General features: G+C 48.1%; 2 pseudogenes across 1 annotated transcript; both read left to right on the forward strand.

Annotated features, from left to right (window-relative positions):
- The first annotated feature begins 331 nt into the window (after positions 1 to 331).
- LOC125524752 (disease resistance protein Pik-2-like) lies at positions 332 to 5944 on the forward strand (annotated as a pseudogene). Its single transcript, XR_015611364.1, has 3 exons — positions 332 to 1303; positions 1763 to 2845; positions 3566 to 5944. The product of XR_015611364.1 is annotated as a disease resistance protein Pik-2-like (transcript).
- A 2514-nt stretch (positions 5945 to 8458) lies between these two features.
- LOC147956706 (uncharacterized) lies at positions 8459 to 10961 on the forward strand (annotated as a pseudogene).
- The last annotated feature ends 13754 nt before the right edge of the window (positions 10962 to 24715 follow it).

Here is a 24715-nt window from a genome sequence, read left to right on the forward strand (position 1 = left end):
ACCCTTCCCTTTTCTTTTTCTTTGTTATTGGCGAAGACTGTCATTTCAAGCTTGCCATTTTGCTTTGAGCGCAGCGATGTAACGATGAATTTATGATGTGTGCTATTCTTTGGTGTCTTCCATAATTCAGAGAAAATGTTGTGCCTGATAAATGATGAAATGACGTTAATGAAAAATGTTGCACCTTGTTCCTTTCCTCAAATGATTCAATAACGCGTCGCCGCTTCTTTTTTCTCAGGAATGATGCTTCCCTTCTCAAAGGAACAAAGGTCATGCATGCACGCAGCAAAGCAGCAAAAGCAGCCCTTCTCAATGTGACGTCAATCATGCATGCAGCAAGCAAAGCAGCAAAAGCAAAAGCCCAGCAGCTTGCCAACTTTAATTGTGTCCACCACCATCCTTGGTTCCCCGCCCTCTACCTGGCAAAACAATGTAACACAGACGCTGGCGCTGCTCGCAGTGTCCCTCCAGCCGCCTGCTAAATCCTCTGCCTGGCCGGGAGCCACCGCAGAGGCCTCCGCCACTGACACCTTCGACGGCAGTCACTGGCTGGTAAAGCCTATTCGGCGGCCAGCATCGCAGGTGCCCACCTCTCATGCTCCCCCTTCTTGTTTCTCTCTTCTTTTTGAGGGAAGAGAGGAAGAGAGATCGAACCAATCAGGAGCATAGCCTCTTGTTTGCTTGCCAAGTTGACAAGAAAACTGGAAACTATGTAATGTCTAGAATTGCCTGAACATTAATTTCATAACTGTGCAAGCATGGACAAAAGATGTGAGACCTACATTTTGTTTGATTTTCGTTTCAGTCTTGTGGTTAATTGGCCAGATCTTCTAGTCGTACTACAGGGTGTACTAGATGCCTACAAACAGAGTATTATCTAGCATCTAGCATCTATCGGTGAGTAAATTTCCACCTTAGTACAAATTGCCATACTTCCATAGGTAGGTTATTTGGTCGGTGACAATTTAGTGTTTCATTACCTAAATTATTTTTCTCATCATGATCGATGACCCGCCTTTACGGTGTTATAGATAGATTGACAACTGCTGAGGAGATAATGGAAGTTAGCTCTGAGGTAACGGAAGTTAGCTCTGTCTATGCTTGATTTGAACTTTCTGTGGCCCACTCATCCTTTGCTGCACTTGCAACAACAGAGTACACCGCACATTAAGATAGAGTTTGCCAGGAGTACACCGCACATGCTTCCACCTGCCTGTGCAGCCGCCGCCTTCCACAGTGGCTGCCCTGCCCAGTGACTGCTCAAGACTCTTCAGCGACCAGCAGCTTATTGTCCAGTTCGCAGGTGCCTCCTCTGCCCCCAACTCCATTTTCTGTTGTCTGGTAGCTTGTTGTTCCACTTGCCATGGCAGTTGATCTTGACAACCTACCATCATTGTGAGCATGTTTTCACTCAATTAATTAACACCGCGACATATAAAAAGTACAAATTGGAAAATGCCATCAAGTGCATAACGTCCACAATTTCCTCAACATTATATGCAATCTTCAGGCATTGTTGGTTTTCATTTCATTTTTGGGGATAACTTAGTGGTGTTGATATATATTGTGGTTAGCCAATTCTATATGCATAAAATACAGTCATCAGTAGAACTTTTGCTCGTATAGTTTCTTTGATTGGGGGAAAATTGATATTCGCTAGAATTGTTCCATGATCTGATTGTGGAGCCTTTTTATGATTAATTATTTTTCTAGTCATAATTCATGCTGACCCTTACCTTCCTTTTTTCCGTTCTTTTCATAGATCAACAACTGTTGAGCACTGTCTTTGCACTTGCAAGTTACAACAACAGGGGCAGATTATAGTAGTGAAGATCACAGACAAGGAAGATGGAGTTTGTAGTGGGTGCTTCGGAAGCCACCATGAGATCTCTCCTAGGCAAGTTGGGCGGTCTCCTTGCTCAAGAGTATACTCTGATCCGCGGCGTCCGGGGCGACATCCAGTACATCAGCGACGAGCTCGCCAGCATGCAGGCCTTTCTTGGCGACCTCGGCTCTGCCCTGGATGACCATGATCGCCGGCTCAAGAGCTGGATGAAGCAGATTCGTGACATGGCATATGACATGGAAGACTGCATCGATGACTTTGCTCATCGCCTCCCTCAGGACTCCCTCAGCGATGCAAGATGCTCCTTCATTGTGACGATAGTCTATGAGCTGTGGACATTCTGGCCTCGCCGCGACATTGCCTCCAAGATAGCCGAGCTCAAGGTCCGCGCATAATACATTGCTGAGAGGCGCAGCAGATATGGAGTGGAAACCCAGTCCCAAGAAGAAGCTCTGAAGCCGGAGCAACCCATGTTGTTACGTATGGCATTGCTGAGCATTTGGTGGCGAGCTGTCAGCTCATCCGCACAGAGAACCCCGTGGGAGTGAAGGTGGACATGAAGAAGCTCGGAGGTTGGATAACCAAACATGATAAAGGCTCTCATCGAGCTGTTGTGTCATTGATTGGGTTTGGTGGTGTGGGAAAGACCACCATTGCCATGGCACTGTACCAAGATTTCAGGAATGAATTTGACTGCCGGGCATCAGTTACAGTGTCTCAGAACTTCGACGAAGATGAAGTCCTCAGGGATGTTCTTGCTCAAATCAAGCCAGCAGACAATCAAATCAAGCCAAAGGAGGAGGCGCAGGAGGGCGGCAATACAGGGAAGTTGGAGAAGAAAAACCTAGTGGCGGACATTAAAAGCTCAGTGAAGCGAGTTGTGCCACTGCTCTCTGGCCACAGGCCGCAAAGCAATGATAGCAGCACACAGAGTAAGATAGAAACAATGAACCGTGACCAACTTATTGAAGAACTCAAAAAACGCCTGCTTGGAAGGAGGTACATCAAAATCATTTCTTTTTCTTTTTTTGTAAATTAATTATAGTAACGTCTGTGCATATATGCATCAAGTGTCTGGATTGTAGTAAATCTGTGATAAAATCGCGTTGTTTACCACAACAATTTCAGTCTGAAGTTTGTACAATGGTGACTGAAAAATGGGAGATTTTTTGGAAAATAATACTAGTGTCAAAAAACGTCTTACATTATGGGACGGAGGGAGTAATAAACAGTTATGTAACTAGTGGACCCTAGATAATTAAGACCAAAAGATTAATAGTTAAAGTTGCACAAGGAAGTTCTGTCAAAAAAACGTTGCACAAGGAATATTTGTGCAAATTCTACAACTGAACTTCAACTTGCTACCAATAGCAAATTTCGTACCTATACACATATATGGACATAGTCACCATATAATTGACTAGATTGGATGTATATGGTGTCGATGTCCAAATTCTCATATATATATATATAACCTAGTCAAGTATAAATAAATTATTATAAAACATTGGTAAAATGTCAACATGTAACATGCTAAGACTGGTACATCCAGTTCATAAAAATATGAGAATTTGGACATAGATCGGGTAAAACTTGTTGAATTTGAATACTTATCGGGTTACTCTTGAACTCTTTAGAGGATTAGTTTTTCTCAGTGGTAGATTCAAATAAGCTAGCACATTTCTTCTCACTAGTATTTTATTACCTTTTTCTTGGCAGGTACCTCCTCTTGATTGACGATATATGGTCCGTAGAAACATGGGAGACCATTAGAAATTGGTTGCCACATGATAATACAAAGGACAGTAGAGTAATAGTAACTACAAGATTTCAAGCTGTTGGTGCAGCGTGCTCAGAAAGAGATGGAACTGATTATGTGCATACAGTTAATGTTCTAAGTGATGCCCACTCCAAAAGCCTATTTCATCAGAGTGTTTCTGAACCCCCAAGCAGCAAAGAAGGTGAAAGAATGGATACAAGATCTCAAGCTGATATTCCTAGTGTTTCTACCGAGTCCTCCGAAGGAGATGGAACTGATCATCAGCCTTCAGCTCATGTTCAAAGCAGCAAGGTTGGGGAGAAAGAAGAGCTCCATATGGATATATGGAAATATTGTGGGGGGCTTCCTTTGGCCATAGTCACCATGGCTGGCCTTGTGGCCTGCAACCCCCAAAAACAAAATGATCATTGGAGTAAAGTTTGCAAGTCATTATTTCCAGAGCAAGTGGCTCCCCTTACATTGGAGGGTGTCACAAGGATACTTGATTACTGCTACAATGATTTGCCAGCAGATCTCAAGACCTGCTCATTGTACTTGAGCATATTCCCCAAGGGCTCAAAAATTAGTAAGAAGCGTCTGACCCGGAGGTGGATATCAGAATGTTTTGTTTCTGAGAAGGAAGGGCTGAGTGCAGAGGAAGTCGCAGAAACATACTTCAATCAGCTTGTAAGAAGGAAGATAATACGTCCTGTGGATCACAGCAGCAATGGAAAGGTCAAATCATTTAAAGTTCATGACATGATCCTCGAATATATCGTGTCCAAGTCAAGCGAAGAGAACTTTATTACTGTTGTTGGTGGACATTGGCTGATGCCAACTCCTAGCAACAAAGTTCGTCGACTTTCCATGCAAAGCAGTGGTTCCAAGCATGGGAATTCAACAAAAGGCATGAACTTGTCTCAAGTGCGGTCACTGACAGCATTTGGAAGCCAAAACCGACGACTCCCATTCCATTCGTTCAATAATGGAATAATACAAGTGCTTGATCTTGAGGGCTGGAAGGGTTTGACAGATAAGCATTTGAATGACATATGTAAAATGCTTGTGCTGAAGTATTTGAGCCTCAGACGGACAGAGGTTTCTGAGATCCCATCAAAGATCGAGAAGCTCCAGTATCTAGAAACTCTTGACATAAGGGAGACAGATGTTGGGGTGCTGCCCAAAGCTTTTGGACAGCTCAAACAGCTCCGTAGCATGCTTGGAGGGAACAAAAACACAAGGAAGGCTTTGAAGTTGCCACATGAGAAGAACAAGGAGCCGATGAAAGCACTTCGGATCTTGTCAGGGATTGAGATCGGTGAGGACTCGTCAGCTGTAGCAAGCCTTCATCAGCTGACAGGGCTAAGGAAGCTTGCCATTTACAAGCTCAATATAAGGGAGGGCGGTCAGACCTTCAAACAATTACGCTCCTCCATTGAGTACCTCTGTAGCTGCGGTCTGCAGACATTGGCAATCAATGATGAGAGCTCTAATTTTATCAACTCACTAGACACCATGACCACTCCTCCAAGATACATCATCGGCCTAGAGTTGTCTGGCAAGATGGAAAGGCCCCCACAGTGGATCAAAGAGCTCAATAACCTCTATAAGCTGACCCTTTCTGTGACTGTTCTTCGGACTGATACTTTCAAGCTCATCCAGGACCTACCCAAATTGTTTACGCTCACCTTTACACTCAGTGCAGCCAAGGATGATAGGGACATAGTGGACATTCTTGAGGAAAATAAACAGCTTACCGACAGGGAGATCATTATTCCACCTGGAGGATTCAAGAGTCTAAAGCTGCTTCGTTTCTTTGCAACTCTGGTGCCAAGGCTGAGCTTTGCAGTTACATGAAAAGAGGTAATGCCAGCACTGGAGAGGATTGATATGCGGTTCGAAGCCTTTGAAGGGATTTACGGCATCGAGACTCTCAAAAGCCTCCAAGAGGTGCATCTCAGTGTTGGTAATCAAGCAGATGAAATAACCAAGTTCTTGGTAGATGATTTGAAGGACACCCCCAAGTACTTGGGTGAAAAGTACGCCAGCAAGTGGCCAAAGATAATCACCGAGTGAAGAGATTGGAATATGTCACATTATCTTGCGGTTGACCAACAAATCATCTGGTACGTGTTGTATAATTAAGTGGGGGTTGTTTCATCAAGTCTGTGTCGCCTTCTCGAGGGCTAAATAAACAGACTGCATCCATTATTGAATATTGTAATGCATATGTATGTGGTACTGCTGAATCCGTCACTCATTCTTGTAATTTGTACTTCTATTGTAATTTTACTTCCATTATTGATCTATTTGAACTTACCTCGTGTTCGGTTGTGGTATGTATATATATCCTACAGTACGTGTTTGATTGGGATTTCTGTACCCTATATTTAACTAAATAGCAGTCACATGGTTCAGTTGGTGTATTCAGGTCTCTTGCCCAAAGTGCTGGAGTAATAGGAAGGTAGATTGCCTTCAAATGCATGCAGGCAATGCAGAGTTTATGTTAACCTATTTTACCAGGAACTCCCGCTTTGTACGTGTTTGATTCTCTTAGCAAAGCAAAGAAGAAATCCCTGTTTTGTATTATCAATGCTCGAAGATTTCTTCTTTGAGACCACACTGTAGCAAACCACACCATGTTTCGTGCTTGGAAACAGCCAATTTTTGTGTTTGGACATTGGCAACAAAGTCATTTATTTTATCATAGGAATTCTCGAATGCATATAAGTTCAATACTACCAGTGACAGTCTTTGACATTTGGCTGTATACATCCCAAATGTAAGGTTACAGAGAGGTGAGGAGAGTAGATCCTACAGTCATTTATCACAGAAATGGATGCTAATCTGAAGAACAAACCAGGAGCAGGGGGAAGAGAACAGGGTACCTCATCTCGGCCGACAGAGCGAAAGTATGTTGCAAAGTGTCAATATGATCTGGTGCCGAGAAACAGAGTAGTTAGTACCACTGCATGCATACCTGTTCTTACTTCACCTCCTCGAATGTCAGTTTGTCAAGCTTGTCGATGCTTGGAGCAGACCATTCTGAACTTCTCAGGAGGCACACCGCAGAACTCCAGCATGACATCAAGCAACTTTCTGTGATTTAGTTTTATCATACGTGCCAATATCTAGCCTATCCAGCAATTCTGTCAGAATTCCATTGGCTCATATACTCCAGCAATGTCAAAAGTCACACTGGTAGAATTCTCGGTATCTTCCCTTTGATGGGTTATATCTCTCCTGTATAGTTTTGCTATCCGGTACCTCCTCAGTGCACTTATGTCATTCATGGCAAGATACCGGGCGAATGGAAATGGTCAGATCATACCGCAGAGAGCATAGCTCAGGCAGCCTGCAGGTTACTTGATGGTAAGATTTGAAAGTTTAAACATCTACTAGGGATGTATATAATGCAATAAAGGATCGACAGAGTTGCTGAATGCCGTAGTTCTAAGAGCTCCGGAATTAACCTTGTCCGAATTATAATTTATATACAGAAGCGGCACATGACAAATCAAACACAATTTGGGATTTTCAGCAAAACCAAATAATTCTTCAGCTAACATTAATTTTAAAAGGACATTGAAACTGTCTGTACCTGATCAAGAAGGTCATACACCAAGTTAGAGTCTTGAGTCTTGACCATATTTGCCCATAAGGGTTTCTCTCAACTCAAATGCAGGAGTATCAATTTCAACAGCACCGTGCATCTCAAATACCGCTGTTATTACTGAAATTGCATGCCACCTTGTGGCCATTTGATCTGCCCCAAAGTCACGTGTTCCCTAGCAGGCCAGGAGTAAGGATAAACATTTAGACATAGAATTGACTCTTGCTATTTGTTCAGGATGCTTCTGAAATCTACAGAATATAAGTAACAAAAACGTGCGCAGTGGTTCGTTAATTCATACAGTACCTTGGGAACCCTTGCTAACTAGGTAGTACAGACCAAACTTACAGATCAAGCCGTGAACGACTTCACTCCAGCTGTGCGACGGGATGGCGCCGGGGCTACGGGCAACCTCTGCTCGTTGCCACGCCGGCATCTCTCTCTTGTTTGTCACCACCAAATGCTATCGTTGTTGTGGACGATATCCTGCTTTGTTATTCCATAATAAAATAAATAAACCTTGGATGTGGCCAAGGAAACTTTGAAACTCAATTTTCCTATGTGTTTTTTGCTTTTGGAGTACAGTGTCTTAACTGAGGTAGTGTTAGCAGAAGGGGCTGGAAAGGGAGAGCTGAGTGTATGTTGTGTAGTGCTGGAGAACCTGAGGAGCGCTTGTGGCTCTTGTGCTCTGTTTCTAAGTGCACACTGATGTTCTATGTATGTACGTAGACGTAGTTGAGTTGTGAAGCTTAGCTGCCGGAGACCCCTTGATGATGGATGCCGTCAATTCATTCTGTCGCAACCTCAGCTTTCGCTCTGTTTTCTCAACTCTGCCTTACCTGTAGTTAGACTCCTCTACTCTTGTTCTGTTTTGCCAACTCTGAATATTTGCATGTCCCTTCCTCTGCTTTTGCTCTGTTCTATGAGCTCTGAATATTTGGTTGTAGCTTCAGCCCGTTTCACGCGTCAGGTCGACTCCACTCCCCTCCTTCCCACCACGGGACAGACGGATGGAGATGCTGCTGGCCTCCTCATGCTAATGGCGGCTGCTATGTATCCTCTCTTTCTTTTTCACAAGGATAACAGACTCTAGACTGCGTGATACTCGATCTACGGTTGCGGATCTACTTCACCGAAGGCACACCATTCAGAATGGTTCAAATGTGGATGGATGATGAGGTGGACACCGTGTTAAAGCATGAAAGGAAGAAGCAGAACAAGAAATAGAAATTGTGGAAAGATGGGGAGACCGCCGGAAACGCCTCCGCCACTCCGATGGGCGGTGACCTTCTCCACCGCCTTCCTCGATGGCAGGCTGGAGTGGCGCGTCGGTTCTCTTTACCTGGATCGTCCGGACTTCTGTTTCTTACGGAACAGCGATGGGAAGATTGAGGAAGGGAGGCATCTTCCGCCTGGGGAGAGGATCTCCACCGCGAATGAGATGGTGCTCCTTGACTGTGTCGTGCGCGTTGGAGCACGAGTCCTCCCGGATCGACGGCGGCTTACCCTCGCGCCGGGAGATCTCTCGCCGGCGATGGCGGCTTCTAGTTCTGGATCACGTTTCAATGTCCTTGCTGAGCCGCAGGTCGGGGAGGATGGCGATGAGGCCTCGGCCGTAGATGCTTCGTCTGGAAAGGAGCATGTGGCGGTGAAGGCTGCTTCCATGATCCTGTCCGATGAGGGTCTAGCGGACGGAGGTGCTGCCTGGTCCACTGTCTCGCGCCGTAGGAAGACAAAGGAAGAGCTGGTGCAAGAGTTTTGGGAAGACGTCGGTTTTCCGACGCGGCGTCGCGCGTTTGGGAACGACCTGGATCTTCATCTCCGACGCCCATCTCCGGCCAGGTACGGGATAGTTCAATTTCGACTAATGGGTTGCCTTCTCAGTGCAGGACCTCTACAAGCCGCCGGCTGCCGCGCGCCACATCCGCCGGGGTGTGCTAATTCGGCCGTGGAAAGGGCCTCTTCCGCGCCCGCGGCCGATGCAGCCCGTCGCCCTGGCGGCATTCATGCCGCCGCCGTCGTCCAACGGGCCCGCGGCAGACAACGCTCAACGGTCGTTGCATGATCCACGTTCTGCGGCAACATGCAGTGCGTCAGTTACGCCTAACTCCACGCTGCCAATCGAGACCCGGAGGATGGGTTCGAGCGATGGTGGGTCCTCTGCCAGCGCGTCGCAGATGTCAGGGTGGCCCCGCCGCGTTGACTTTTCTCTTAGGGGAGGAGTCGTACGTGCCTGGGCCCTAATCCCTACGTGCGAAACGCTTCCATCACCATCTCGTTTGCCGCCGCCGCCGCCGCTGAGGGTCTCCTACGCCGCCGCCGTTCGTGTAGGCGCCTCCGCTGGCATGTCAGGGCGCCTACCTTCCTCGTCCAAAGGCGGTCCGCCGGCAATGAAGGGAACCGCGCCATCTTCAGCTGTTGTGTCACAGGACGGCCCTGTCGTACCATCCCAGTCCCGTTTCACCGGGTTTGGCCCCACGGCCGGGCCGCCAAGGACCGGCGCCTCCGGACAGGCACCGCCGGCTGCCGCTCCTCTCCAACAACCGATGCTTTTCGGCGTTCCAACAGCAGCGGCTGCTCCTCCCACTTCTAGCCGTCCGAGCAACAACAACAAGAAAAAGAAGCGTAAGGGTACCGGCCGGGTTCCTGCATCGACTGCCTCGGGACCGCCGCTCTTTGTTCCGGTTCCTCAGGCCACGCCTGCTGCTCCTGTGTTGCCTGGCCCTGTGTCGGCTGGGACTTCAACTGTTTCGCCTGCAGCACAGATTGGAGGGAAGAAGATTAGTCTTTGGTGCTACAAGTGCAGGACGGACGATCATCTTTCTAAGGATTGTAATGTGACTCACTTCTGCTACATTTGCAATAATTATAAGCATCCTCTTCATCGCTGCTTTGTGCTGAAGCAGTCGAGACCTATGGCAGCCTTCGGTGGTGTGGGTCTAAACGAGGCCATGTTCGTGCATCTGCCGGACTCAGTTTTTAAGGAGCACCTCGCACCATCGTCCTCACCAATCGGTCTGGTTATGATATCGGGAGGCTCGGTGACGGGAGCTGTTGTGGAGGCTGAGATTGCTAAAATTGCCTCGGTACAAACTTCATGGAAGTGGGAGGCCGTTCCTCGTGGTGATGATGCCTTCTTGGTTGCCTTTCCGTCTATGGAGGTTTTGCGTCGAGTGTCTGCTTTCGAGTTCAAAGTCAAGTCTCACAATGTACTGATTGCTATCAGTGAATGGAAATCAGAAAATGATGTCAAGCCTACGTATAATCCACTGAAGCCAGTTTGGGTACATGTCACCGGAGTTCCACCGCCACTTCGCCACTTTCTTGGTTTGTGGGCAGTGGGTTCCGTCATCGGCGCAACACAGGATGTTGACTTGATTTGCTTGCGACGCCGTGGCATCGTGCGTATTCAAGTGGCTGTCCTAAATTTAAATATATTTAAGAAAGAGGATAATACAGGGAGTGCGTCAGTGTCTGCTGGGGTGTATGTCAAATTAAATGGTTATGACTTCCGATTTGTTCTCGAGGAGGATGATTTTAAACCCGATGATGATTTTATCCCTCGAATTTGGGAACACCAAGATGATGGCCCCGACCATGGGGCAAACCGGGATGATGATTTGCCTGATCGGGATGCGAATAAAAAGGCCAAAAATTCTGGAGTCTTCGGTGCAGCTTCCTCTGAATCTCAGTCTGATGGGACCGTTCCAATGAACACGGATGTTGGTTTTGCGGGTGCATAGAGAGTATGCTCGGACTCACCCATGAGCACCATTGAAGAGTCACGCACAATTAGCACCCCATCTATTGATGTGATACATGCAGATAATTTGGAGGCAAGCGTTGGTGGCCATGACAGCGCACACGCAGGTCTGGGGCACCCCAAGCGAGTTGCTGCCTTGCAGCCGGTTGAGGGGGAGTTTGGCCCACCAGCTCAGGGCCCGGCGGAAGCCATCGGCTCAGGTGCATGCCCAGCTACTGTGCACGGAGCAGCTGATGTGCACGGGGCTGTAGATCTTCGCCAGCGTTTGGACGTGTCGGTTTAGCAGCCGGCTGTTGCTGCAGTCAGCCCACCCACGCAGGCTCGGCAGCAGTCTCCGATGCTGTCTCACGGGGCTATTCCGATGGCGCCAAGTGTTGATCTTGCTGCACCGACTTCGTCTTCAACACCTACCATGTTGGCTGCTACTTCATCATTGTCAACGGATCGTCCGATGACGCCGATGGCTCTTATGTCTGAGGGAAGCTCTCCCCTTCGACGTAGTAACCGTCACCCCGTATCAGTTGACGGTTCTTCTCCGACCGACGAACATGCTATGGACAAGGCAATGCGACGTCAGGCTGCACGTAATTTGGACACCGCTCCAGGTAATCTCTTCACGAAATCTTTTCTTTCCTTTTCAGATTCACGTATTTCTTCTAGTTTAAAGAATGTTGGATGCTCTATGGGAAAGAATGATAATGAAATTAATCTATCGTTTGGGGTGCTTAAACATATGGAGATTGACCGTTTAAAGGTTTCTCCGAAGTGTAATGCATCCATACCTAACCCTGAAACCGAGGAGGATGATGAAGTGGATGCCAAATATGATGGTCCGCTTATATCCCACTTGGTTGGTGAGGTTACCGAGGTTGGATTGGATGACGCGAGACCTGGGTCCATGTTTTGTGACTTCACAGCGTCCTCGCAGAAATCTAAATCAAACTCATCTAAAAATAAACAAAAACCGCCCAAGAAGGCCACACCGATTCGAGTTTCCACATGAAAGGCATGTTTTGGAATAGCAGAGGTCTCTCAGACTTGGCTAAACATAAACACGTCGGTGATTGTGTACGGGAACATGGATTGGATTTTGTGGCAATTTATGAGGCTGGTAAGTGTGACTTTCGCCCGCATGTTCTCGATCACCTATCAGGTGGTTTTGACTACGCATGGCATAGTCTACCAGCTCGTGGAAGGTCCGTAGGAATACTTCTTGGGATTCTGACCACAGTCATGGACTTGTTGGCCTTTTCGATTGGTGAATTTCATATAAAATGTCACCTAAGAAATAGGACGGAGAATTTTACATGGACTCTCGTCGCTGTCTATGGGGCGGCCCAAGATGAGCAAAAACCGGCTTTCCTTCGGGAGTTGGTAAACCTGGCTAAGGATAACCCGTACCCAATGCTTATTGGAGGGGACTTCAATATCCTTAGGTACCAGGAAGAGAAAAATAATGACCGCTTTGACACTCACTGGCCTTTCCTATTCAATGATGTGATAGACAGTTTGGATCTTCGGGAGGCCAGTATGTCGGGGCGGCAATTCACCTGGGCTAATAACCGATCTATGCCAACATACGAGAAGCTTGACAGGGTACTCATGGATACCGAATGGGAACTAAAATTTCCTCTGGTAACTGTGCGATCCCTAGAGCGTATAGAGGCATTATCGGATCATGCACCCATCATTCTGGATTCTAACTCTACAAACCCGGCTGCCAGACGTCGTTTCAAATTTGAATTGGGTTGGCTGCTCCGGGAAGGATTTGTAGACATAATCAAGAATGTTTGGGAGAGGCCCGCTGTTGGTCGTACACCTATTCAGAGATGGAACTTTAAAATAAGGGCCATGAGGCAATACCTCACTGGATGGGCGAAACATACCAACGGGATATACAAAAAGGAAAAACAACGGCTCTGTACCATCATTGACGACCTCGACAAAATTGCTGAGACGCGCACCTTATCTCAACAAGAGATTGAATTGAAAAATCAATCTAATGAGAAGGTTGCACGTCTTTTGCGAGAAGAGGAGATCAAATACTACCAAAGATTCAAAGCCGATTTCATTTTGATGGGTGATAGTAATACAAGATACTTCCAATTGGTCGCTAATGGGCGGCATCGGAAGAAATGTATTTACAGTCTCCAACAAGAGGAGGGGCGGATCGAAGGTCATGAGGAGCTCAAAAAGTATATCACCAACTACTACAAATCTCTATTCGGGGCGACGGTTGATGGGAACTTCACTCTTGACGAGTCCCGAACAGACGATATTCCACAAGTCACGGCAGAAGAAAATGATATCCTTACAGCACCGTTCTCCGAAGAGGAGGTGAGAGCTGCGGTGTTCCAAATGGAACATAACAAAGCTCCAGGCCCAGATGGTTTCCCGACAGAATTCTATCAGAATTTCTGGGATATCATCAAGTCTGACCTTTTGGAGTTGTTTAATTGTCTTCATGCCGACAGACTTGACCTATTCAGACTTAATTTTGGGGAGATTGTCTTGTTGCCAAAGATTAAGGAGGCCGAACGGATCCAACAGTTCAGACCCATATGCCTCCTTAATGTCAGCTTCAAAATTTTCACCAAAGTGGCTACGAATAGGTTAAACTCAGTAGCTGACCATATTGTCCGGCCATCTCAAACGGCTTTCATGCAAGGAAGAAATATACTCGATGGCGTAGTAATCCTGCATGAGACCGTCCATGAGATGCACCGAAAAAACATGAGTGGAGTCGTATTCAAAATCGACTTTGAAAAAGCCTATGACAAGGTCAAATGGCCTTTCCTCCAACAGGCCCTAAGGATGAAAGGTTTCTCTAATAAATGGCGTCAGTGGATCCATAATTTTGTAACTAGAGGTAGTGTGGCCATCAAAGTCAATGATGACATAGGCCATTACTTTCAAACAAAAAAAGGACTACGACAGGGTGACTCCATGTCCCTAATGTTATTTAACATTGTCGCTGACATGTTGGCTATTCTGATTGAGCGCGCCAAGCAGGACGGCCAGATTGCAGGAGTAGTGCCACACCTTGTGGATGGTGGCCTCTCTATTCTGCAATACGCCGATGACACAATTCTCTTTATGGAACATGACCTAGATAAGGCTCGAAACCTGAAACTCTTGTTGTCAGCATTTGAGCACATGTCGGGTCTTAAAATTAATTTCCATAAAAGTGAACTTTTCTGCTTTGGAGAAGTTGTTGAGGCGGCGGCCGATTATGCTGACCTGTTCGGTTGCACACATGGCCAATTCCCGATTAAATATCTGAGAATACCGATTCATTATCGGCGTCTCACCATTGCGGAGTGGAAGCATGTAGAGGAGCGGCTAGAGAAACGTTTGAGCAGTTGGAAAGGCAAATTGCTCTCAGTTGGAGGACGGCTGGTTTTGATTAACTCTGTCCTCACAAATATGGTTCTTTATATGCTCTCTTTCTTCCAACTCCCAAAAGGGGTCCTGCAAAGACTGGACTATTTTAGATCCAGATTCTTTTGGCAAGGAGATGGTGAAAAGAAAAAATACAGGTTGGCCAAATGGAGTGTGGTTTGTAGGCCAAAAGACCAAGGTGGCCTTGGAATTCATGACCTGGAAGTCAAGAATGAGGCCCTACTTAGTAAGTGGTTGTTTAAACTTCTTACCGAGGATGGTGTTTGGCAAACCATGCTGCACAACAAGTATCTAGGTCAAAAGGCGGTGTCTCAGGCATATTGGAAACCTGGTGACTCGCACTTTTGGGCTGGCCTAATGGCAGCAAAGAAACATCTCTTTCGCTTTGGGTCTTTCGCGATAAAGGACGGGTCGGAGATTCGTTTTTGGGAAGACATCTGGCTAGGCAATGCCAGTCTCCAAGAACAATATCCAGCCTTGTACAACATCGCTCGCGATAAGAATAAAAGTATTGCGCAGGTGCTCAGTTCATTCCCGCCCAATATTTCTTTTAGGCGGGATTTGATTGGCCCCCGTCTTACGTCATGGCATAATCTTTTATCCCGTCTGGATTTGATCAATTTGACACAAGGTCGGGATGTGTTTCGCTGGAACCTTACTGCATCGGGGTCTTTCATAGTACACTCTATGTATCATGCGCTCACGCATTCTGAGGTACCAGTGGGTAATAACAAGAAAATCTGGAAGTCAAAGATTCCACTAAAAGTTAAAATCTTCATGTGGTATCTTCGTAGGGGAGTTGTTCTAACCAAAGACAACCTCGCACGGCGCAACTGGCCAGGGAGTAAGATGTGTTGTTTTTGCACTCATGAAGAGACAATCAAACACCTCTTTTTCCAATGCAAGTTTGCACGTTCTACGTGGTCAGTCATCCAAATAGCGTCAAATTTGTATCCGCCCACAAGTGTCGCCAATATTTTTGGTCATTGGTTGGATGGTATTCCAAATAGGTTGAAAACGCTAATAAGGGTGGGAGCGTATGCCTTACTATGGTCGCTTTGGCTATGTAGAAATGATTTGGTTTTCAATAACAAAAATGCTTCTCCTTTGCAGGTTATTTTCCGTTGTACGCACTCGCTTCGTACGTGGTCTACGCTACAACGAGTGGAGTACCAACCGCTGTTCAAGGCGGTGTGTATGCGGTTGGAGCAGGTGGCTACGGAGGTTTTTACCCAACATGGGTGGCAGCATAATCTCCGGATCGGTCCACCACCCCTTTCGACATAGGCATAGTGTCGGTCTATATGACTCTACTGTCGCCCATTTGTCGTTTTTTCTTCCTTTCTTTTTATCAGACTTTAGGTGATTGGCTGTGTGCATCTTAGTTATGCAGAGGCCGGGTGTTACTCATAATGCTTTGTATCTTCTTGATGCTACTTTTTGAGATAATAAAAGCGCCCTTTATCGAAAAAAAAGAATGATTCAAATGTTAAGTTATTTTCTTTTCCAAAGAATGAGAGATTCATGCTAGTACATTATTTACGTAGCACGGGGGCCTCCACCGACGGGCCTGTCATGAAAGGCTTAAGTGTCAGTATTGACTATTGACGTTGCTTTTTAATTTATACCGAAAAAGGGTTTCCCCCGCTTTGTATTCCAAAGCAAACCACCAAAGTACACATCGCAATGCTGGGGCGAGCAGCACAACAAGCCCAAAGAAAAAGAAGAAGAAAAAATGCCAACAACGGCAGCTCGACAAAGCGCGGATGACCCGCGACCGCTGCGCCCTCCGGAAACAAACCACCACAGCCCGAGGCTCCGAACTACCGCGAACTAAGCAGCACCTCCAAGAAGGGATACGACGCCGACGACGCTGCTGCCCGGACAAGTCCTAGGGTTTCCCCCAGTACGCGGAGGGAGGTGGGGGATAGCTACTCCCGACGCCCTCCAGGAAGGGATACTGGCACCCGCCGGTGTCACCGCATCGGAGCCGGACGAACCGGCAAGGATTTCTCCTGCACGCCAAACCCCACCAGCCAATCGGAGCCGACCAACCAAACCACCGCCCAACTATGCGCCACGACGGTTGCGCCGCCACCAACACCGTCTCGCTGCGAACACCACCACGAGGCCAAGAGGAGCGGAGAGAAGATCTGAGCGACGGGAGCAGCAGCATCAAGGCCGAGCGGGAGGGAACCACCTCCACCGCCGTCGTGCGGGAGGCCCGCGCCTCCGGCACCGTCGCGGTAGCCGTCCGGACATGGCAGCGGGGCATACCAGGCCACCCCCGGCCCGGCCAGGCCCGAAACGGGCCCGCTAAGCCCCGCCAGCCACGCTGCAGCAAGCTGGCGTCGACGCCGCCAGCCCCCGCCGATCATCGCTGCTCGCCACCGCCTCCTGGAGGCCACGCCGACGCCACGCCTGTCGCCGGCCCGCCCCGACCCAGATGGAGCCCGAAGGGCCCAGATCTGGGCCGGGCGGGCGCCGCCAGCCTGCGCCGCCGCGCAGCCCCACCGCCGCCCAGAGCTCGCCGCCGCCGCCGCGCAGGACCGCCGCCGCCTAAGGACACCGCCTGGAGCCGCTTCGTCCCGCGCCGGAGAAACCCTAGGTGGGGAAGGGCTGGGGGCCGCCGCCACCAACGCCGCCCGATCCAGGCCCGAGGCGGGCGCCGGCGGTGGCGGCGGGGAGGAGGAGGAGGGAGGGGGACGTGCGCGGGAACGGAGGGAAGGCGCGGCCGGCCGCCCGCGGGGGCGGCGAGGTCGCGGACGAGAGAGCCAGCCACCGTGTTTATGCTATAGAGTCCTTTTTAATATATTACCTCCACCAAGGAGCATCACGAATATGTTCAGTAATTGGGTAGCTGGGTTGATCCCAAAGCTCAAGGCACAAATTTGGGTGGGGGTGCACACTCTTTGCTGGGCAATTTGGAATTGCCGCGATGATTCTGTTTTTTAGGAACTTTTACATTTCTGCCTACCCAATAAGGTGCTCTGTCGAGATCATGGAAACAGTGTAGCCAATTCTTGGCTGTTCGAGAGGTACTTTTCCGTGCAAATACCTAGGGCTGCCGCTCACCCTGAGGAAGCAATCCCATGTGCAGCTGTCAAGCCTTGTGAATCAACTAGCGGCAGCGCTGCCAAAGTGGAAGGCGGCCAAGATGCCGAAGAGTGGAAGAATGCTTCTAGTTCAACCCGTGCTATGTGCGATCCCGTTGCACGCAATGATGGCACTCGACCTCCCGCACAAGACAATTGCAGCAATAAACAAACTTTGTCGCAGCTTCCTATGGTGCGCAGAGGCAAGCTCGTCCGGCGGCAACTGTGCTGTCGCCTGGGAGACCGTATGTGCCACCAAGTGGGCGGGTGGTCTAGGTATTCCCAACCTAAGATGGATGAACACAGCCGTGCAGGCAAGGTGGCCTTGGCTGCAACGATCAGACACATCGAGACCATGGTCTGAATTTGACATCGTGGTGCCGCAAGCTTCAAGGCAAATCTTCAACGCAGCTGCTCACTCGATCATAGGTGATGGAAATGCATCACTCTTTTGGGAGGATAGATGGCTTGAAGGGTATCAGATTGCCGAGATTGCGCCTTTGACCTATGAGCGAGTCAGAAAGAGAATAAGAGGCACATGCACCGTATCCCAAGCATTTGTAGGACGACCATTGGGTTGCTCAAGTGAGCCCGGAGGTAACAGTCGAATCACTGCGCAAGTACTTGCAGCTGTGGAATATGATCCAAAGAGTGGAGCTTAACCTAACACAGCGCGACAACATCACCTGGTCATGGGAAGCAACTGGATGCTACTCAACCAGGACAGCCTATGCCGCCAAGTTCTGGGGCAGACAGATCGTCCCCACAGCCGAATTCACTTGGAAATCTAAGGCACCAACACCTTGTCGCTTCTTCACATGGCTCGCAGTTCAAAATAGATGTTGACGTCCGATCAGTTGGCAAGAAGAGGACTCGACCACCAAGACAATTGCCCACTGCGCAACCAAGCAGAGGAGGGTTTAACCACATCCTTTAACAATGTGTTGTTGCACGGGAGGTGTGGACCGCGATCTGCCGCCCCCTAGGCAAGCCAGAGTGGATACCCACAGCGAACGACAACCTCACTGCATGGTGTCAAGACAAGGGAGGAAGAGGACAGGCCAGGAGGGATGCACATGCAATCATCATCCTAGGCCTATGGCAACTATGGAAGCACCACAACTCTATCGTCTTTGACGGGGCCACACCTTCAAAGAATCGGGTTATCCACGCCGTCGTCAGAGAGGGCCGCGTATGGAAACAGGCGGGCATACTAAAAGGGGACATGGATGTGTTCTTCGCAGAAGTGGAAGGGTGGGCTGCAGAGAGTAGCTAGACATAGGAGAGGAAGGTGGAGGGTGGGCTTAGTGTTTGGTGGGTATATATGTAATCTGTAACACTAACGTGGACGGGCTCTTTACCCCGGTTCCTTCTTTATAATATAGTACGCACACTGCCCTTTGATCGGCCCTGCTAATCTGTTTTACCCCTAATTTTCGGCATTTCTCAGTTTTGACCATTTTCCGTTAAACCGTCTCCGTAATGTTACCGAAAAAGGCTTTCGCCCCGCTTTATATTATAAAGCAACTGCCCAAGCCAAACATCCAACAAGGTTCACAAACACACACACGCACAAAAGTCTCACAAGAGGGTTAATGCTGAGGGCACAGCTCAACAAGCCCTGAAAACCAGAAAAAACATGCACACACGGGGCACATAGGAGCATCTAGTCGGGCTCCGGGGGAGGCGGTGGAAGCGGAGGCGCCAAGCGGAAGGCCATCGATCGAAGGTCGGCGAGGAGAGTGTTGATGGCGTCCCGGTCCTGGGGGCGGCTAAGCGGCCGCCAAAGCTGCAAGTAGCCACATATTTTAAAGATCGCGTCAGTAGCACGTCGAAGAGGCACCTTCTGGATGACAAGCTTATTGCGAACAGTCCAAACCGTCCATGCAAGGACCCCAACGCATAGCCATCTAATATGGCGGTAGAGGGGAGGGGAGGCGTGGATTTTCGCAAGCATGTCAGGGAAGTTGGTGTTGCACCACTGGCCACCGATAGTCTCGCGGAAACAGGACCATAGAAACTGGGTCGTGGAGCAAGAGAAGAAGATGTGGTTAGCATCCTCCATCGTGCTGCACAGGGGGCAAATCCCATCTCCAGGTCCATTACGCTTAAGGACCTCCACCCCGGACGGGAGGCGGCCGCGAATCCATTTCCAAAGGAAGATCCTAATTTTCAGGGGCAAGCGGATATCCCAAATCAAACTAAAGGGCTCGGGGGCCGTCGAGGGGGCGATGGCCGCATAGAGGGGTTTGGTGGAGAAGCACCCGGAGGGCTCCAGTCTCCAAGAGATGTCGTCCGGGGTGTCGGCAACGTCCATCGGGAGGAGGGTGATGTCCTGGAGGAGGGCATCCCAAGCGGCCACTTCAGGCGGTCCGAAGGGGCGGCGGAAGGCGAGGCGCCCTAAGTCAATAAGGGCCGCCTCAACCGAGACCCGAGGGTCCACCGCGATGGCGAAGAGCACCGGAAATCGCGCGGCCAGCGGGAGGTCGCCGAGCCACCGATCAAACCAGAACAGGGTCGAGGAGAAGTCGGTCAGGGGAGCCATGAGGGTGGGGAGCGCGCCCGGGGGGCAGGCGCGCCTCCCTGCCTCGTGGCTCCCCTGACCGACTTCTTTCGCCTATATATATCCATATACCCTAAAAACATCGGGGAGCATAATAGATCGGGAGTTCCACCGCCGCAAGCCTCTATAGCCACCAAAAACCAATCGGGACCCTGTTCCGGCACCCTGCCGAAGGGGGGATCCATCACCGGTGGCCATCTTCATCATCCGACGCTCTCCATGACGAGGAGGGAGTAGTTGACCCTCGGGGCTGAGGGTATGTACCAGTAGCTATGTGTTTGATCTCTCTCTCTCTCTCGTGTTCTTGAGGTGGTACGATCTTGATGTATCGCGAGCTTTGCTATTATAGTTGGATCTTATGATGTTTCTCCCCCTCTACTCTCTTGTAATGGATTGAGTTTTCCCTTTGAAGTTATCTTATCGGATTGAGTCTTTAAAGATTTGAGAACACTTGATGTATGTCTTGCATGTGCTTATCTGTGGTGACAATGGGATATTCACGTGATATACTTGATGTATGCTTTGGTGATCAACTTGCGGGTTCCGTGACCATGTGAACTTATGCATAGGGGTTGGCACACGTTTTCATCTTGACTCTCCGGTAGAAACTTTGGGGCACTCTTTGAAGTTCTTTGTGTTGGTTGAATAGATGAATCTGAGATTGTGTGATGCATATCGTATAATCATACCCACGGATACTTGAGGTGACATTGGAGTATCTAAGTGACATTAGGGTTTTGGTTGATTTGTGTCTTAAGGTGTTATTATAGTACGAACTCTATGATAGATCAAACGGAAAGAATAGCTTCGTGTTATTTTACTATGGACTCTTGAATAGATCGATCAGAAAGGATAACTTTGAGGTGGTTTCGTACCCTACCATAATCTCTTCGTTTGTTCTCCGCTATTAGTGACTTTGGAGTGACTCTTTGTTGCATGTTGAGGGATAGTTATATGATCCAATTATGTTATTATTGTTGAGAGAATTTGCACTAGTGAAAGTATGAACCCTAGGCCTTGTTTCCTAGCATTGCAATACCGTTTACGCTCACTTTTACCACTTGTTACCTTGCTGTTTTTATATTTTTAGATTACAAAAACCTATATCTACCATCCATATTGCACTTGTATCACCATCTCTTCGCCGAACTAGTGCACCTATACAATTTACCATTATATTGGGTGTGTTGGGGACACAAGAGACTCTTTGTTATTTGGTTGCAGGGTTGTTTGAGAGAGATCATCTTCAACCTACACCTCCCACGAATTGATAAACCTTAGGTCATCCACTTGAGGGAAATTTGCTACTGTCCTACAAACCTCTGCACTTGGAGGCCCAACAACGTCTACAAGAAGAAGGTTGCGTAGTAGACATCAGCCTCCATCGCCATTGGCAATGCGCTAGAGCCAACGGGTCAGGAGGGCCATGTTCATGCGCCGGGAGGACAAAATCCCAAGACCGCCCTGGTCCTTAGGTTTGCAGATATCGGGCCAGCTCACCATATGGTACTTCTGCTTATCACCCTCACCAGCCCAGAAGAATCTAGATTGGTACTTGGCGATTTCCTGATGTAGCGTCTCATGCAAGCTATAGAAGCTCATGAGGAACCAAAGAAGGTGGCAAGCGAGGAGTTGATTAGGATCACTCGAGCGGCCTTTGACAACCAGCGCCCTTTCCAGGGCACAACACGATGTTGCATCCGGGTCAGCGTGGGGCGAAGGTCCGCCACGGTGAGGCGCGAATCACTAATGGGGATCCCCAGGTAGGTCATGGGGAAAGAACCCAAACGACAATTCAGTCGATCCGCAATGGCTTGTGCTTCGTCCGGGGAATATCCAAGAACCATCACTTCGCTCTTATCGAAGTTGATAGTTAACCGCGGCATCTGTTGGAAGCACAGGATGAGGAACTTCAGGTTGGCAATGTCCTGAACAGTGCCCTCCACCATTATTATGGTATCATCCGCATATTGCAGGAGGGAGACCCCTCCCCCTCCGACTAGATGAGGGACGATGCCACGGATATGGCCGGCAGCTTTGGCCACGGATATGGCCACCAATCTGTTTTACCGCTAATTTTCGGCGTTTCTCAGTTTTTAACCTCGCTAGCTGTAAGTGCGTTGTGTATACCTGCAGCAAATTAATCTAGCTTTTAGTTTCTGTCAGGTGTTTTGGTTATGCTGGCAAATCAAAGTGTTTGAATAATCTACGTACAGCATTGCATTGCCATGTGAGAGGTGCAACACAGCCATCCACAGATCGGTATGCACATTGCTCCAACACGAATTACTTGACTGCTAGCTGGAGCTGGCCGTAACTCTCATGCATGTATACTCTTCGTCAGGCACGCATGGAAGGTTCTGCAGACTCTCATACGGTCTAGACTCTAGACGGGCATGCACAAAGGTGTGTTCGATATTTAGTGAAATTGTTGATGGCGTGGTTGTGTTCACGACTTCACAGTCGTTGCGCGCCCAAAAACATCGTCACTGTATTATTCCATTTCATGAACACACTTGCGTAATTTTAGATACTCCATTATATTTTTGCGTAATAAAGCAAAATGCTAAGTAAAATTACAAACTAGTAAGCATGTCTATGAAATCAATAAACTATGAGCAACATAAACTGTGACACGATTTTAGCACATTATTGCTTCCTGTCTATATAAACTAGTATTGGTATGGTGAGGAAATGGAAAATTTGGGTTACTTCTCCACTGCATAGGCGCACAGCATATATCCACTGACTGACTGCAAGTCTTTTACAGACAATTATTTTAATCTTGAATGATTCATAGTCTTGTTCAACCGCATCATACACTTGACTGAGGGTCGGCTTTTACAAACTAGTAAAACGTCTTAAATTATGAGACAGAGGGAGTATTATTTTAGTCTTGGATGCTTCAAAGTCCATAGTACAATTTTTAGTCTCCGTTCTCTGGGTTAACCAAGAAGAGCGACACCACTCATTCTGCTGCCTGGTTTGGTCCACGTATCCATCAAATGTCTGGAAGCTAGTACAACATTGCCGTGCCGTATGAGACATGCAACGCAACCATCCGCAAATCAGTATGCACATGCCTCCGGTGGCATGTGCCGTTGTGGCTTCTATACAGCTGTTTGCAGGTTGGCTTTAAGGTTGGAGCTCTATGGTGAAGTCGGAGTCGTTCGTTCGGGGCAACCAGTGATGACGATGACGCTTGCGACTGCTCGACAAATGTCTTTCTTCTTTGCAGCTTTCTGTCCCATGTCGGTGGCCAGGTTGGCCGGTGGTGCCCATGTCATGTGGGTTGAGTTGTATCGGTTTTAGCCCAATTTTCCGCCAATTAACTAGGAAATTCTCTTTCTTCTTAATTAATGAAAATGGCAAATCTTTTGCCTCATTTCAATTTTTTTTCTAAATTCTCGGGTCGAAGGATAAGCCACTGCTCTCCTTCTGGCACTAATAATCTCCGTTCATTAGCATTGTTATGAGGATGATATGTATTGTGACCTGCAACTTTAAGTTTCCTTCTGAATTGACAGTTTCAGACTATCGTTAAGAGAAAAAGAACAGGTTCAGTCTTAGCCGGCCTGCCCCCAAGGCTGTTCAAATTCTGAAGATATCAAATGGTCCACCAAAACCGACGGGTGCATTTCAACAGTATAGAAAAGCATTGCCAAATCTATGGTTATTTTCTGCACTACGTTCATCACCCAAGGTGAAGTACTTCATTGAACGACAAACTTCAGACATTAATGTAACCTTACCTCGTCGACAACAGATCACCGATCTGAGAGACATCCAAGACGTGGCTGATGACGACGAGCTGGTGTGTTGAATTCTTCTTATGTTCCTGGGGGCACGCACTGATAGTATAAAAAGAGGAGACATGAGTGAGTTCAAGAGGAAGTGCCTGCATAAATAAACATCTCAAGGCTTGTTGAGTTGCTACCTGCTGTTTTGCTGTAATTCTGCCGTACTGGGATACAGATGCTTCCACATTACATGAAACTTCATCTTCCAATGATGCTGTTGAATTGAATTGCAAACCCGATGACTGTTCACCTGCAAATTCTATTGGCGGCAGCACAGCTCTGCTGTTATCACGATCTTATCCTTTTGTTGCACCTGCTGTTGCAAACCTGATGACTGTTCATCTGCTTTGCTCTGCTTACGAACTCTGAATGCCTGCATGTCGCAACCTCTGCTTTGGCTCTGTTTTCTGAACTCTCCTTTCCCTCCTCTACTCCTTTGCTTTCCTCTGTTTTCTCAACTCTGAATATTTGCATGTCGCTTCCTCTGCTTTTGCTCTGTTTTCTCAACTCTGAATATTTGCATGTCGCTTCCTCTGCTTTTGTTCTGTTTTCTCAACTCTGAATATTTGGTTGTAGCCGCTGCGAAACCCTTCGCTCGCTGCTTCTCCGGCATCTCTTTCGCTATCGACTCCTCTGCACCAGAGTCGAGAGAGACGCCCACGTGTCAGCGGAAGGTGTGCTCGCATGACGCAGCGCGGATCCGATGGCCACGGAAACTCGGTTGCGATTTAGAATGTCTTTTTCTTTTACATCATGTCTTTGTTTTCCAGGTGGTTGGCTCTGCTATGTTAAATCAATTTATTTTTGCTTTCAGGGATCAGTTTGCTGTGTTGATACCGATGTAGTTTCACCACCATATATGTATTTCAAGATA

The sequence above is a fragment of the Triticum urartu genome, chromosome 7A, assembly GCF_056163025.1.
Source record: "Triticum urartu cultivar PI428250 chromosome 7A, HENAU_Tu73, whole genome shotgun sequence".
In the NCBI taxonomy this organism is placed as follows: Eukaryota; Viridiplantae; Streptophyta; class Magnoliopsida; order Poales; family Poaceae; genus Triticum; species Triticum urartu.